Raw genomic sequence first — 5,779 nt, forward strand, 5'->3', positions numbered from 1 at the left:
AGAAGTAAGAAACATTTCTTATACTCTATCTCCAATGACCAGGGATTACCAAGAACCCCTTAACTTCTACCACTTTAAGACATTAAATCATAATATTTGCAGATTTATACAAAGTATCACCTAGTTCTCCTATAGGAACCTTGTTTATTATTGAGTTCTATTCATGATGCTATCCTGGAATATCCAAGAGCACATAGATCCTGGAAACACCCCCTGACCATGTTTTCTGTAGTGACTGAGGTTTTAATAGGCAACTACAAGGCCCAACTGGTTGAATTAGAATCTTAATAACCACAAATCAATGTTTACATATTCATCACAATCCCTGCCGCAGCTGACTGACTGATGAGGGAATTTGGGTTACATTTTGTTTTTTGCATGTTTCTAATGCTACTTAAAGAATTTTTAAGGATATAACAAATTTTAGAGCTCGGAGAGTGTGAAGCTGCAATTTAGTTCAAGATATTAATTTTAATATATAAAGAACCAAAGCCTAGAAAGTTTAAGTGACTTCCCAAAAGGCAGCTCAATGGCAACTCTGTATATCCTACTTCCTTGCCCAAAAGTCCTATTTTACTCTACTGTGATATTAGCAATGATATTAATTTTAGTAGTCAATACATTAGAAACAGTTCAACTCTCAGGTGTAATCTCGGCTATTCAAATAATGTGTGATCCCAATTACAGTCGTTAATTTTTTTAGCTACAAAATGTATATGTACCCCAAAATAATTCCAACCTTTTTTATAAATACATAATCATTTTTTTATTCCTGTCCTTACCTAAAGAAGCAGTATTTAAGGATGGATGATCAGATGCAAATGATTGGCCAACACAGACAGAAAAAATCTAAATTCTTCCCCTTGTGGCAGGTTATTTTACTGGTGGCCCTTAAAGCATGTGCTCATAACATGCACATGCTTGTATAGTCCTTTACCACTCTAGGCTTGGCCATGTGATTTGGTTTAGCTAATAAGCCAGTGACAAGTGTGCCACAATCAGAAGTGTGATAAAACCCAAGCTGGAGGGGAGACTGATGGAGGAAAGACCCTGGAAGATGAGGAGCCATCTTGGATGTGCCAGCCCTAGCAAACTCCTAATTAAATACAGCTACATGAGTTACCTCATAGATCTTAAGCATTTTATCACAAAAAGAAAAAAAAAAAAAAAGAGTTCACTATGTTAACTACCTGAAGTGATGGGCATGTTAATTATCTTGAGCTTGATAACCATTCTACAATATAGATGTTCATCGAATCATCACATTGTACATTTAAATATATACAGTTATGCTTGTCAATTGTTCCTCAATAAAATTAAAAAAAGAAAAAAGAAAAGAAAACCACCCAGCTGAGCACAGTCAAGCCAAAGTTGCTTCCAATTTCCACCCTGACTCACAATGTGATCAAATGTTATCATGATAAAATCTTAAAAGTATAAAAATGTGTTTGTTTTACTTAAACTACAATTCTGAAGATAATCCAGAGTTCCAACTCCCTATTTTTTAATGGCTATGCTCCTTAGTTTCACTAAAAGGACAACTCTAATATTTCTTATTGGCGGAGAAGTAAAGATAGAATGTTTCTTCTTTGAACGAACTAGTACTTTCAGACTTACTGGATTTTTTAACCTTTATGGAATTTTAAAAATTATAGGAACTCAAAAGGGACTTAGAGCTTTTAATAAACAACATTTTTAAAAGTTAACATTAGCCTCTATATTCTAATGAAGAGAAGTGAGTAGAATGATCTTGAGGAGCAAAAGTCTCAATATATGTACTTTTTGCCTCAGAATACACTTTATTCCATCAGGTTAATCATCAATTTCTTCATTAGTAATAGTTTGTATGTTCTTCATTAGTCATTTGAATTGCTCATGTACAGTTTTGTTCATCATTTTTTTCTTTATAGGACTTCATTGTATTAGTTGTCCTTTATTTATATGCAATCCCAAACTAAGAACAGGAAAATAAAAGATGGTATTTCTTTATAATTTTGCTCTTATTAAAGCCTTAAAAATATATGATCTGTGTTATATTATGTTGTTTTTCAGAATTTAATGCAACTTCTAAAGTCAGACAATGAAACTATTTAATAGGCAATCCTCCAAAAAGGCTTATGTGGTCAAGCAAATTGGAGAAATGTTCTGTATTCTATAGATTTAAGATTAATATAGTAAAGGCTCTGAGGAAGAAGCCATATTAATTTTGTTCAAATTTACATGGCTACAGGATTGTTTTTTTGCACACTAGCTCATAATTGTTCAAGACACAATGTGTTTTCAGGAATCTTAAAATGGTAAAAGTCAAGTGGACCTCTTTGTTTTATTCTACCCAGGATTATCTTTGTCAGCTGTACTTTGGGGGTACATATTTATTAAAAGCTCTATCTAAGTCCCTTTTGAGTTCCTATAATTTTTTAAATTCCATAAAGGTTAAAGAATCCAATAAAGTCTGAAAGTACTAGTTGGTTCAAAGAAGAAACATTCTACCTTTACTCATCCTCCAATAGGAAATATCAGAGTTGTCCTTCTAGTGAAACTAAGGAACAGAGCCATTAAAAAATATGGAGTTGGCATTCTGGATTATCTTCAGAATTGTAGTTTAAGGAAAACAAATACATTTTTATACTTTTAAGATTTTATCATGATAACATTTGATCACATTGTGAGTCAGGGTGGAAATTGGGAAGGACTTTGGCTTGAAATCAAGAGTCTCATGCTCTACTGACTGAGCCAGCCGGGTGCCCCCTTTATAATGGTATATAATATATGGACTGTGGAATAGATAATAGTATTTTATTGTGTTAAATTTTCTGATTTTTAGACTCAGAACACACACTAAATTATTTAAGGATGAAACAGCATAATTTCTTCAATGTATTTCCAAATATTTGAAGGAAAATATGCATGTATGTATAAATATAGAGACAAATAGAATGATAAAGTAAATGGGGCAACATAAATAATTGGCAAATTTAGGTATATGTTATATAGGAGTTCCTTATACTCTTCTAGTAAATTCTCATAATTTTGAAAATATATCAAAATGGATTTTTTAAAAAGTTTCACTGTAGCTAAAACTAAGTGTTCTCAAATTTCTCACCAAAAATTTAATGCTGGGCTATAATCTGATTCAGAGTGATCAAGACGATATATGTAAAAAAAAAATGGTTTGGAATCTATTATGCCAACTGAAAATTTAAAAGGTAATTTTTTAGATATAAATACCTTTATGTGGATAATTATACACTTGAGAGTTGAACAATATAGGTTAAACCAATTACAAATATTCAGTGACATAAAGATTATTTCTTTTTTGATGAAATAAAACCAAGAAAACATATAAAGTACCATTTTCCGAAAATCCACGAGGAGGTCATAAATTAGACATATAATGAAGTAAGTATGTGATCTGAAGTCAGAAGACACAAATTCAGATTTATTTTCCACAAGTGTGGGGCTTTGAGAGAGTCAACTAAACTTCCTGAGCACCAGTTTCCTAATCTGTAAAAAAATCTACTCATAATACAAGCCTCATTAATGAGGAAAAAAGTTAGTAAAAAAAAAAAAAGAAAATGGACAGCACATTGCCTTATGTGGAGCAAACAGAAACTCTGCCAAGCATAACATCTCAGCCATGTAAATATAATGTTCTAGCCATCTCACACGTGCCAGTTAGTTCCCAGGTTATTGGACCTAACAAGAGATTCCTTCTAAACTGTGAGGCGAAAAATGAGGCATGAGAAATATGTTTCCTGGTGACGGGGAAGGCGTGAGAGTTGAAGAGAAACAAATGAAAGAAGCTCTGGTTTATAGGATCATCCTACCAAAGAATTATCAATAGGGACTCCAGATATTCTGACCTAAACATCTTTTTGTGCCATGACCCTCCCATCTTTGGATTTTTTTAATCTCTTCCCTTGAGATTAATTTGGAGCAACATTTCAGATCATATACTTTGTGAAATTATGTAAATGTTCTTTTTCTGACTACTTATGCATCTGAAAGTGTACTTTAATGGCTTTTACACAAGAAATACAAATTATTTAGATGTGAAATCCTTAGATCACCATGTTACCCTTTCACAGTTCTTAGATAATTTTCACTGTTTTATAATATCTGCAGGGGCAATATCTAAAGCTATCTAGATACATTTTTCCTTTGTGAATAATCCTTTCTTTTCCCTTTCCACTTATTTGGATACTTGACAGTTTGTTTTTATTTTATTTTATTAATTTTTTAAATTTTAATTCCAGTTTATGTTATATTAGTTTCAGGTGTACAATATAGTGACAGACAGTTCTATACATTGTTCAGTGCTCATCATGATAAAGGTATTCTTTAATCCCCGTCACCTATTTTACCCATTCCTCCCCCACACATACACTCAACTCCCTTCTGGTAACCATCAATTTGTTCTCTATAGTTGGGAGTCTGTTTCTTGGTTTGTCTCTCTCTCTTTTTTTCCTCTGTTCATTTGTTTTGTTTCTTAAATTCCACATATGAGTGAAATCATAGGTATCTGTCTTTCTCTGACTTATTTTCCTTTGCAGTTTTGCTTAGCTCTAGCTCCATCCACATCTGTGCAAATGGCAAGATTTCATTCTTTTTTATGGCTGAATAATATTTTATTTCATTATGTATACACCACATCTTCTTTATCCATTCATCTATCAGTGGACACTCGGACTGCTTCCATAATTTGGCTATTGTAAATAATGCTGCCATAAACATAGGGGTGCATATATTCTTGTGAATTAGTGTTTTTGTATTCTTTGGGTAAATACCCAGTAGTGCAATTACTGATCAGAGGGTAGCTCTATTTTTAACTTTTTAAGGAACCTCCATTCTGTTTTCCACAGTGGCTGCTCCAGTTTGCATTCCCACCAACAGTGCACAAGGATTCCTTTTTCTCCACATCCTCTCCAACACGTGTTTCTTGTGTTTTTGTTTTTAGCCGTTCTGACAAGTGTAAGGTGATATCTCACTGTAGTTTTGATTTACATTACCCTGATGATCAGTGATGTTGAGCATCGTTTCATGTGTCTGTTGACCACCTGTATGTCTTCCTTAGAGAAATGTCTGTTCATGTCTTCTGCCCATTTTTAATTGGATTATTTGTTTTTGGGGTGTTGAGTTTATATAAATTCTTTATATATTTTGGATACTACCCTTTATCTGATATTTCATCTTCTCCCATTCAGTAGGTTCAGTAGGTTATCACTTAAATTTGTTGTTTCCTTTGCTGTGCAGAAGCTTTTTGTTTTGATGTAGCCCCAGTAGTTTATTTTTGCTTTTGTTTCCTTTGCCTCAGGAGACATCTAGAAAAATGTTGCCATGGCCGATGTCAAAGAAATTACTGCCTGTGCTCTCTTCTAGGATTTTTGTGTTGTCTCACATTTAGGTATTTTTTTTCTTATATGACATGCTTCACAAATTTGCGTGTCATCCTTGTGCAGGGGCCATGATAATCTTCTCTGTATCATTCCAATTTTACTATATGTGCCACCAAAGAGAGCCACATTTAGATCTTTAATCCATTTTGAGTTTATTTTTGTGTATGGTATAAGAAAGTGGTCCAGTTTCATTCTTTTGCAGGTAGCCATCAGTTTTTCCAACACCATTTGTTAAAGAGACTTTTTCCCATTGCATATTCTTGACTCTTTTGTTGGAGATTAATTGACCATATAAGCATGGGTTTGTTTCTGGGCTTTCTATCTTATTCCATTGATCTATGTGTCTGTTTTTGTGCCGGTACCATACTGTTTTGATTACTACA

The 5,779-nt window shown here is 33.3% G+C and overlaps 1 non-coding gene across 1 annotated transcript; it reads right to left on the reverse strand.

Moving 5' to 3' along the window:
• Window positions 1-5,414: 5,414 nt before the first annotated feature.
• LOC123324938 lies at window positions 5,415-5,522 on the reverse strand. The gene has a single exon (XR_006540116.1). It is a non-coding gene; the product is annotated as a U6 spliceosomal RNA (small nuclear RNA).
• Between the last annotated feature and the right edge of the window lie 257 nt (window positions 5,523-5,779).

The sequence above is a fragment of the Neomonachus schauinslandi genome, chromosome 5 (assembly GCF_002201575.2).
Source record: "Neomonachus schauinslandi chromosome 5, ASM220157v2, whole genome shotgun sequence".
Taxonomy (NCBI): Eukaryota; Metazoa; Chordata; class Mammalia; order Carnivora; family Phocidae; genus Neomonachus; species Neomonachus schauinslandi.